This window comes from Fringilla coelebs (assembly GCF_963513975.1).
Source record: "Fringilla coelebs genome assembly, chromosome: 4".
In the NCBI taxonomy this organism is placed as follows: Eukaryota; Metazoa; Chordata; class Aves; order Passeriformes; family Fringillidae; genus Fringilla; species Fringilla coelebs.
Window position 1 is genome coordinate 64,829,461 of NC_140032.1, and position 12,098 is coordinate 64,841,558.

Sequence of the window (12,098 nt, forward strand, 5' to 3'; positions counted from 1 at the left end):
CCAATGATTCTTGAGATTTCATTTTATTTAATTTCCTGTGTGAAATAAGTAAAATGATAAAGAAAAATGACACTTTTTCTCCCAAACACCATTAAAAATATATTCAATTATTGCATCTTGATTTTCATAAATATGAAAATATGTGCTGATTTGAGATAGAAGTTAACATGTGCTAATAACTATTGCATTCAAACATTTTTCTCACATTATGTTTATCAGCCATAATTAATATTGCAAAATTCATGTTGCATTGGAGCTACAGGGGCTGGAGGGTGATTATGTACCAACATGAGGTGATGGATTTGGAAATGCAGCTGGTCTGCCCCTGTACCTGTGTGGGCAGGTGCTCTGATGGAACAGTGTAAGGCAAATTTAGGATTTCATCACCACACCACACTGTCACTTGCTGTCACTTGCTATGTAAAGCTGATTAACTCTTTTTGGATAAAAAAGGATTCACAGCAGTGGCTCTGGAGGTTACATCTTAGCACAGTAAAAAAATAACTTCTTTGAAAGGAACATGTTTTATTTTCATTTTCAACTCCTGGAAGTAAAATTGAATTTTATTTAGACAACCAATATTTCTGTTACTGACAGCAGTTCCTATTAATTCCTCAAAGATACTTAAAGCAACAGCTAAAATGAGGGATGATGAAAATTTACAGGGAGTTTGCTTACTTTGTAGGCAGTTTTACTTGTTAAAAATGTACCTAAAATGCAGGTAAAAAATATGCAGACACTTTTATTTTATAAATGCAGGCACACGACAAGGCCTTAAGGATTTTTGTTATTTGATGATCACCTCCTGAAAGCACTTTCCTGAATAAATCATAATTTTGCCAGTTAGGAAACACCATACACGATTAATATAGGTACAATTAGGAAATACTGGGGGGGGGGGGGAGGAAACAAAGAAACTAAAAAGACCCCAAAACCAAACAAATTTTTAAAGCTAAAGTATCAGAAATCTTGTTACATTTCTAGGTTGGGTATCAAAAGACTTCTTTTTATAGAGATAGTTACAGATACATCATTGCCTGATCTTAGAGGCTGATTTTTGTGTGTTAAAATGCAGCAGCTTTCACAGGTAAATAATCTCACATGGACCCTCTTATTACAAAAAAAAAAGTAGAAACTGAAAAGGGATGAAAATTAAGAGGATGTGTGTTTTTTGGGAGTGATGGATGTGAGGACAGTCCATGGGAGAACACATTTATAGGTGATTGCAGCAGACATCTTTGACCACCAACCCTGAATGAATACGTAAGGAAAGGCAAGAATGTGTTGAAAATGAGATCAATGTATTTTTCAAGCTAATCAGAGCTGTTTTATGTTAATCTAGTTATTGAAAATTTGAATATTACCTGCAAAACTAGAAGATTATTGAACATTAGAGCTGTTCAGAACTGATCTCTTTCCACTCTTTATCTGCTGCCTTCCTCTCCCCTCCATGCTTATGTTGACATTAAGCTCTCCACAACTAGTTACTAAAAAAAAAAATCCCCAAAAAAACCCTTAATGAGAGTCTGCAGACACACAATATTTAATTTTCATGTCTGAAAGTCCTGGAAAATTCAGGAGCTAGAGAAGGGGAAGATTGGTTACTTGTTATTTCACAGCTGGAAATGCAGGTTTTCAGAAGGAGCAAGCATTGACAAGAAACAAACTCCAGTCTGATTTGACTGTGAGAAGGCAATAGGTAATCACTGCTAAATGTAAACTATACAATTATTACTGGTTTTAAGCAGTAGTCTCTCACTTAATTTTCAGCTCTTGAGATAGAATGGGTTGCAGATTTAAAGAAAGAGCAGGGCACAGAGAAAGAAAAAAGGCTGAAGTCAATAGCTGAAATTATATTTTGAAATTACTTTTAAAAAACAGGTTGTTGGTAGAACATTGATTTTAGCTCAGAGTAGTAATTTCAAACAGCTGAAGAGAGATCCTTTGGATACACCTTCAGCCCTTGGTTTGACTTAGAACATGCAAATGGATATGAAAAGGTGTCTGCTGTTAAAATGTCAGAAAGTTTTGGAAAAATAAAAGCAATTTCCAACAGGACACAGAAAAAATATAAACTGTAAGGTGGCGTTGTAGGTATTTCCCGGTATTTGGCATCTGGTAAGTAAAATAGGCTGTCTTTGTTACAAACATTTTAGTGGGTTTTGGTTGTTTATTTTCAGCTGTTTGTGTTTCTATTGGTGTACTTGCAGCTTTTTCATATCAGGAGATGTAGAGGGAAAAAGAGATGCTGGTGGAAAGGGGAATCTTGGTCATGCTAAGGTGAAGAACGAAATTCTTCTTCACTGAGAGGAGGAGGTGGGAAACAGGATGCAAGACTCAAGCTGTAATAGTCCAGAAGGACTTCAAGAGTACATCTGATTAACTTCTGTAGCTAAACAATGTTTTATTTGCACAAGTTATTCTATTGTCAGGACACGGAGACAATGATCTCATTTTCAGACCAAATGAACTATCACTTTTTATGCTCAAGTATAGGGCACTTCAGAGGGAAAAAGCTATTTATGCCTACCAGAAAACACAATTGACTTTGAATTAGAGAAGAATCAGAGCTGAAAATAATGTAACTAAAAGCAAGAAATTTTAATTCAAATGTTATATCACAGCTGCCAGCAAAAAAAAAAAAGGCAAAAAAAAAGCTTCCTCCTATGAGTGAGGAGTGAGACACTAATGAAATACTTAATCATAGGTCAGGCATGTAAATTGGTGTCTTATACAGAATGCAACATACTTTATGCCTTTTTCTTAGTAATATTTTTTAAAGTCCTGCTTGAAAAGTCTATCAAAGCAAAACTATATGTATGGAGAAGGTATACTTTTATCAGTATTAATTGAGGCGAAAAATAATTCTTGGAAATCAATGGATTTTAGAAAGAAAATTAGCTACTTCATTTTTTAAGTATGCTGAACCGTCATTGGCAATGCTGATTGCAAATCTTGTTTTTTAAAAAAAAAAAAATTCCTACAATTTGTATAAATTTATCTGGAAGCTTTCATAAAGAACAAATAGAATGAAAGTCTGAAGCACAGTAAATAACCTCCTTAACATCTGCACAATTATATGGAAGAGCTTTCAAGAGAGTCCATTACATTATATATCACTACGCTATTTTACATATTTTCTAGAAGCATTCAATTTTAGCTAATGGCTCAATTCAGTCTCCAGGTCAAGATGATGCTAAATCTATTCTGATTCAATGCAAAAGAAGACAAAGCAAAAATCCTCTGATCATCAGCTCCTGTAGGGCTGGAAAAGTCTCAAAGTTCAAAAGTCACCGTGTTTCTTGTGGCAGGATAATATGACTGGGAGAGATGAGGTAATGAACTCATGCATGCCATTATGAGAGGTAATGTTTTCCAAAAGATCATCAGATTTGCACTATTACTTGTAAAGGAAGAATATCAGACAAAGTCATTTTGGTGGCAAAGTGGTTGACACAGATTATGAAGTTTAACAAAATGAAAAGAGCAGAAAATGCTTGCTTGCTTTTTTATTTTTTAAGGGAAAAATCCTTATTTTCAGAGAAATTGAGCAGCTAAAAGGAATGAATAGAAACAGATGCTAGAGAAGAAAAAAAGAGTAGATGAAAGCGCACATTGGGAAATGGGTAGACAAGCATAAACACTAATTTCTTGATTAGAAAATGGCATTTAATATTTTACTTTATTAAAGTTCTTGACAGATATCTTGATTGTATGGCTGTATATGTCACATAGGATGTCTTTCATGACAGGGGAGCAAGGATGATTGGATGGCTTTCAGTCCCAGTGTCATCAGTATATAATTTAAAGAATAAGTTTTTGACTCAGAGGAATTTGTGGGTAAGGATAAAGGGCTTATTTCACACATTTAGACTCATAATGATTCATATCAACCTGTTTTTTTTTTTTTCTCATCAGTTACATGGACATTATTAATTTAGATTTTTTTTTTCTTTTTGTCAAAGCACCTGCTGTTCCTTGGGGATTTCTTGATCTCATCTGCATTTTGGAAGCATTTAACAACCCCTTCTTTGCTTTGTTTGCTGTGTAGTATTTGGATTTGTAATTTCTCTGGAGCTTTCTCAGTCCGGTTGCAGGCTCTGTCATATTCTTGACAGCCTCGGCTTTTCTTTCTCGTGTCTTGTGGTTTTGTCACATTTCTTGCTTCATTCTGCTCCCCAGGGGTCTAGCTAGCTGTTTCACTCTTGTTTCTGGGGATAGTGAGAGGGAATGAATGCAGGTCCTGCATTCTTCCTGTCAGAATCACCTTTTGTCCCTTGTTCCATGGCTGGCAGATGTCTGGCTGTCTTAGCCTGGGACTTGCAGCTCAACAGCATCATCGTGAACACACAGCCCAGAGAACTACATTTCTGCCTCAGGTTTTAGCTTTTATATTTTTGAGATCCTCTGCTGCTTTAGTGTGTAGTTCTGGGCTTCATATTAAGGCATGGTAAGCACTCTTCACAGAGTAGGAAGGCAAAACAATTCCTTCTCTAGCTGGGGACCAAGGACAGCCAATCCAAATTTCAGTCCCAAGAGCATAAACAACAGTGAACTGAAGAGAGAAAAACAAGGATGGGACTTCAAAAACTAGAGCTATAATTGGGCAATTAACTCCAACATGCTAATGGACCAGAACTTATATAAGTGTGAGACCCTCACGACCAGTCATCCATTTTTTGTGGCCATTTTGGGTTGTGCTGCCCAAGGTGGATCTATTGAAGTCTCTTAATAAATACCTACTTTATTTTTTAACTCCATCTAGTCTCTGTTCTAGGTCAGCCTTTACAAGGCACCACTGTATGCATGTGAAGACACAAATTTAGGCATTTTTACAACACCAAAATCCATCTGTTTATTGTGTTTTGAGGCAGCATGCATTTTTAGCTCACGATACTGCCTGCATGTGTTACTGCCTGCATCAGTTCTTGCCCTTCTGATGGGTTTAACCCTAATTGTACATCCAGATGTGCTACAAATAAAGGGAAATTGAGCATTAGATCCTGTCAGGTTGTTCACACATGGCTTTCACACCATGTCCAACACTTCATAAGAGCATTTTGGTTCCTTACACAGGTGACTGACTCATGCTACAGTGTCCTCCCTACTGCCACCACGTTTTCCAGGCCATCATCCACACCCATATGCAGCTCTGATTTCATATTTTTTCTCATTGAAGGACTTTTTGTTTCCTATGTTTTCTTTCCATTTTTGTCTAGGGTTTGAAACTACTTTCTCCCCCTATGCCCTCCCACCCCCCCTTTTTTTTTTTTTTGATACAATTCTTGTAGTATGGAACATTAGAAATAGAAAGTAAAGACAATATGTCTTGACCCTACCTCCTATTTCTTCCTCCTCATGTTTCTTGGAATTTCTATCAGCTGAACACCACTGGAACCAGGACTGATAGCTATATTTGTTCTTTTCTATATCTTTTCTGTCCTTCCCTCTCTCTCTTTCTTCTTCTTCTAATTATTTCTCTTATGAATTTTTAAGTAACTTAAAATCAAATTGGCTTAGAATTTGCAAAATTGAATGGGTCAAGTTAATGCTTTGAGAAATGTTTTATGTAGATTAAATGCTGCTCTTTTAGAGCACCTTTTCGCCAAAGTTTTCTGATTTTCTAAAGTTGCCACTAAAGTTTTTATTGTTGTTTTGACCTCTTGAGAATATCTTGTCAGTATTTCTCCCATGCCCCCTAAGTCAGAGTACATGGACAATTGTAAAGCCCTTTGAAAGTCTCACAGTGCAAGTTTTGGGGCCTTACAGGACTCTATGTAACCTCTGTGTGCATGCTGCAAATCAGATTTTCCCCCAGCAATTAACAGTCATTTCCCTTTTTGTTTCTTTGAGAAAGATTAAGAAACGGTGACAAATTAAAGGAGGAAAACCATATATGTGTATAGATAGATATTTACTCTGAAACAACATAAAGAAATCTTTAGATTAGGAAGCATGACCCTGAATGAAAAACTTGCTAGAAAGATAAAGCATTGGTTGGGGATGTGGAATACTTTCATCAGATGTGTTCAGGGCTGGGCGTGTTATTGGGGAAACAAACGGCTTTCAAGTCAGGCTCCTCAGAAATGTGTGAAATCAATTATACTTGAAAAGGTAATAACAGGAGGGAAGAAAAAGTGAGAATGCATTGTTGGTGTCTCTGTTGTGCTGGAGAAGCAAAATTTTTCTTCTTAATGATAGGCCTTGTCACTTCAAACAAAAGGGTGTAGCCGATTTAAGCCCTGAAGGTGTTTTCTTGCTTGTTTAGTCACAGCCATTCCATATTCCCACTTTAAGACCTGGATCATTCCTTTGAAAATTTTTACAAGAGCTGTTTTCAAAGCACTAAAGATCTTATCATCCATCCACTCACTGAAGGTGATGTTCTCATTTCTTGAAGATTTGGAACTGGCTTAAAATAAAATAAAATCAGTTTCTTTCCAGAGCCATTAACAGACAGTTTGATTGTTTATTTTATACTAATTATTCCAGTCACAATATAATGCACAAAATCAATTTCTCAGATTGTATAATAGCCTGTGTAATATTTACTAATTTGATTTTATACTTTAATTATTTTTTATAGTCTAGGAGAGCCACTTCAAATGAGTAAATAATATTTAAGATGGAATGGCATTTTTGCCTATCATTAAATGCATTTAAAAGTTTATTAAAACTAGTAAATATTATAATTTAATATTCCACATGAAGTTCAGTTTTACATAATATTACATATGGCAAAAATCATGGTAACTGTGTCTTTTTTAGGAGAGCTTAGCACCTAGATGTTGTATAGTATTAAAGAATGAAGGTATGAAATAGCCCACAACTATGGTGATATTTATAAGTGTTTTTTTCTTTTTTTTTCTTTTTTTTTTCCCTGTTATTTAATTAAGAGTGTCTGTGCCTGCTATTCTTATGGATTAAAAATTCCTGAAAATATTCATGGAAGTTTTTACTACTAGTCATCTGACAGGTCAAAAGTTTATGAACTGACCTGGGTGTTTTTTGAAATATCCAAGCTGCAAATGTTCTCGGTGATATCCACATTTAAAAGAGATAGCAGTAAAAAAGGTTTATGGTTCACTGTTTTTCTGCAAATTAAAGGAAACTGCATTGCTTATAGTCTGAACTGATGTTACAGGTACTATTTTCAGGATATGCATATTTTCTAATTTCTGGTTTCTTTTTGCCACTCTACAAACCCAGATGGAAGCTAATAATAATAATAAGTGAAAAAACTTAAAGGCAGTTTAGGCTCTTCCTGTGGCCATTAAAAGGTATGATACTAAGAGCAAGTGGGTCAGTGTGAATAAAACATGCAGGGTTTGTATAACTCACTGCAACAGCAGTTTGGATGGGAGGTGAAACCTCAAAACCTGAGACCAACTGAGCAGGAAGAGCAAACCTGACTTGCCACTAGGGAAATTGCTTGGACCAGGCAATATTCTACTGGTCTTATCCCTTCACCTTGCACCAGGGATAAAACCTGCAAGGGATCTTAGTCCCTGAGCCCTTTATTGACAGTGAAACTTCCATAAGAAAACCAAATTGTGTTGCTTGGTTGCCGCAGTTTCTTAGGAGCCAGCATGGCAGCTGGAAAAGTGATTAGTGATTGTATTCAGCCCACTCCTGACAGCTGCTGGAAACCTGTACCAATATCAGCTTGAAAGGCACTGAACTGTGTGTCCTATACTTGTATCCTGGTGAAGATACTAAAATTTGTCAAACCACCCAAAAAAATACCTGGTGCATATGAACACAGTGGTAGCAACTAAACTGGGAATAGAGGGGGTGTGCAGGCTCCTAATGTGGTGAATATTGTTGCATCAGTTTCTGTGTAGCTTCATCAAGAGAAACAGCTTGAGAGAATGCCATCAATCAACATCAAGATTTTAATACTTGATGGATTGAGCAGTAGCAGTTTAAAATGTAAAATTACGGCTCATTTTCAAGCTGCTGCTAATTGTAAATCAAACTCTGAAGTGTTCTGTTGGAACTGTAACTGTGGATGAGCATCGTTATTGTTTTCAATTTGCCACTTTCATTTTCATAGGAAAGTATATCATAAAGCTTTGATTTTTAATTTATTTTTATTACCAAATGTTTATTATCGTGTTTGTCATTTTGACTTCAGCATCCTGGGAGAGAATTTTATTTTTAATGGTTATTTAGTAAAAGAGATTAAATCAACCTTAAGAGTGTATTTTACTTAATTTCAATCATGGTTTATTGCTCAGAATATATTTAAAAAGATATGCGTGATTATATGAATCATTAGAAATTGTTACCAAGGAAATGACTTAGTGAACCTTTTCTTCAGTACATATTTGCTTTAAAATATTACCAAATAGGGGCCAGAGGGCCCAAGTATGACATGACTCAATGAAGTAGGAACTTTTCCGAAGAATAATGCAAATGTTGTGGGCGCTATTTTTAAAAATACCTGGAAACTAAGACCACTCTTTAATGAAACTTAGGCTTCAATGACAACAACAAGCTGTGAACTCTCTGAAGGAAAAAGAATTGCACTTTTCAGGCACTGATGAGTAATGCTGTGATGCTGGTAATTTTTAGCCATTCAAATAGACCCACTTTTACCTTAAATAGGTTGAACCTCTGCTATACTGAAAGATATTGGAATACACCTGAATGACACCTTGTTTACTTGAAGCAGTATTTTTTTTTAAGCACATAGACTGGTATTTAACATCAAATTGAGCACTTGTGGTTCATGGACAAATTTGAGAAGTTTGAAGTTTGGAAAACAAAGGAATTTTCAATCCAGAAATTACATTTTTCGGCGTTTTTGATTTGGTTGTGTGCTTTTTGGTGCTGCCATTTTTCGAGGTTTTTTGTTGGTTTTTGTTTTGTTTTGGTGGGGTTTTTTTTGTTTTGTTTTGTTTTTGTCATTTTATTTTTGTGGGTTTTTTTTTTTCTGAGACTGAGAAGAAGAAGAGAAGAAAGTGCATATCAGAAAATTCAATAGTAGGCAGTGGTTTTGAGCCAATGAAAGAATGCAACAACTTTTAAGTACTTTATTACTTCCTTAGGTTCTGCTGAAACATGTAATATATTATGAAGATGTGTTTGAACACATGATTATGATCCCAGTTTACTGTTGGCATAAACTTTGGGCTGAAAAGGTGCTGATGATTAGTCCACAGTTGATTATTTTCATACAGTCTTATTTTTAAGCTTCACAGCCTCAACAACCCCTGTAAGTTAATGCACTGTGAAAAGACCCAACTAAATAAATGAACATTTCTTTTAGATAGTTTTCAAGGGACCTACTGTTTGCAACTATTAGTAGAATACTGAATTTATTTAGTCAATGTGGAAAGGTATCAACAAGGCAGCCACACCCAGAAATTTTGCTGGACATCAGTGAGACTTCAGTTTCCAGGCAGATGAAAAGACTTTGCCATGAATAAAATAACCAGTGACAAAATTTTATCTGAAGGACAGGTATCTGATAATGTGAACATAAACCAAAATGAACTGTGGAAAATATGGTACCAGCGTATCCCAAAAACACCAAGGGTCAGTTTTACAAGAAGTAAAAAAGCCCAAGAATTTTGTGTTTGGCCCAAAATGTGCTGAGGGTTTTCCTTCTAAAGCTGAGCACAGACATTTCAAAATGAAAGTGCTAACTCAGCCTGGATTATACAGGATTTAAATTACTCCTCTGCACAATATTTTATTTATTCATGAACAATTTGTTTAACATGTTATTTTCCATCTGGTCATTTTAAAAGAGTAGTCTCTATATTTTTGAAGTTGGTTTATTTTAACATTAGCTAGACAGACCTGCTAGGTGTCATCAAGTCTCTGTTCTGCTCTCAGAAATATCACCCCATCCTTTTAAAAACAGATCAAAGATCCTTTGAATATTATTCCATCCTGTTGAGGAACTTCACTGCTGCAGAAATTAAAGACATTCCTCTTACAGGCAATTATCTTCATATTTATTTTTTTTTCCATAGGGTGATTTTTTTTTCTGATTTTGGAAGTATTTCTTCCTCCTCATGTTTCAGTCTCCCAAATTATTTATGAAAGACAAATATGTGCCTTCCCAGACTGTGTTTGGAAAGGGAAAAATAATTTTAAAAAACCCCATATATTTTTTTCTTATCAGCATTGCTATTTTAGTCCTGAGTTTTATGAACCTCTATTGATACAGCTATCCTGAATACTTAAAGGTAGGTTACAGGTCCATGCAACTCAAGGAACCCAATCATTCTGTATGCAGGTAAACCTGTGGCAAAACCAAGTTTTGGTGACAGAATTTAAAGCATTTCAACAACTCTGATAGCACAATATTGTGTCTGATAACACAATAATCATTCTGCATGATTTGAACGTTGTGTCATATGGATTGACATAGCTGTTCCAACAGTTTTCTGGTGGTTCCTGTTTCTCTGTCCTTTGACTTTAACAGGACTGACTGTAAAGGTGTTTGCAGTTCCTTTCAGGGTCTGGTTTGATCTGTGGTTTGTAATTATTGCAGTTAATGACAGGATTATTTATGCTATGGCTCGTGGAGCTAACCTCTACATTACGGTAGGTGAGATTCTGTCACAAAGAAATTATTATCTATTTAAGTGCTCTGAGTCATATCACTGAGATAATACCTTGGTTGTAACACAGTACAATCAGGCAGCTTATCAACAGGTTTGTCATGAGGTGAAGCCAAACAAATTCTCACCACCTCGTGTTGCTTTGCCCTGAGTTTGGAGGAGAGCTGAGCAAAGCACATTAACATTGCTGTTTGGGGATGTTTCCTGTACTCAGCCCCTTGAAGAGAGGTATATTTTGTGCTCAACTTACAAAACTTGCTTCCACTCCAATTGCCTGTGTGGAGGTGGGAATGTTTTCCATTTTCCACGTGTGGCTGTGCCTTGGTGTGCTTGCTCTGCATGTTCCCTGTGGATACCTGTGATTGTATGCCAGATATGTGTTAGTGGAAACTACAGGAACACTTTCAGGATTGTGCTTCTCATTTTAATTAGTTGCTGTCATTTTTCACACCGCTAGTAAATCACTTCAAATATATTGCTTGTGGTTGTGGTTGTGTTTGAGACATAAATCTTTTGTTAAGAGATGAGTGAGTCATCTCTCCCATGGCCCTCATTGCCACCCATTAGACAGTTATAATAAAGCTTTCTCCACTAGAGATCCATGAGTCTCCTCCTTCAGGGACTGCAGCATAGCCAAGTGGTGTCTGGAGCAGCAAGATGATGGGATTGCAGATGGATGATGCAAAACAATCCCCTTTCTGAGACTTTGTTTTTCAAGGTAACTTCACAGTACAGCTGTCTGTTGTGTTTTATCTCAGAGCCAAAACCAGGACCAGGGGCATGGATGAACGGCAGTAGTTTTAGTTTTTGATAGAAAGTATGTCTGAAATCTGCCTTTAGACAAAAATATGGTGTTTTCTTATTGCTGACACAGGACCTCTGTGCTCCCTTTTTGTCTTCACAGAGAGTACGTGTAGGATAATGTATATTATCCACTCTAGGATAATGATTTCATTTCCCCTAAACTGTTGCATCAAGACACTTGACTTCATATCTCCTATTTATAAATGCAAAGTCTCTAAGGAAAATTTAAGTTGCAGTGGACTGAATGCATACGCAAACTGTATCAAAAAAAACAACTTAAAAAACAATCAACCCAATTCCTACAAAATTTCTCTACAGAGAAAATTTAAGTAAGATATTTAGATTTCCCAATAATTGTGAAAAAGTAGGAATTTAAGAAAGATACACATTTTTATCAATTATTTTTAAAAGCTTTTAAATTGCTACTATTATGTCATGAAATAATTTAGTGAGTACTATACCATTTGATTCCCAACACGTATTTGAAAGAGAGAGGTGAAAGCTGATGGTATCCAAGCAAAGCATAGTGCAGGAGAGTTTAGCTTAACAGAACAGCTCTTATAAACCTAACACCATTTCTTATATGCATAAATATACAGAGAGCGTGTGTAAACACTGAATTTGATGACCTCTTTAGCTGGTTTCAAGGTTTTCCTCAAAAGATTGAAAATATATGCAAACCCCTGTATGTATTGAGCTAAATTCTTTTAATCA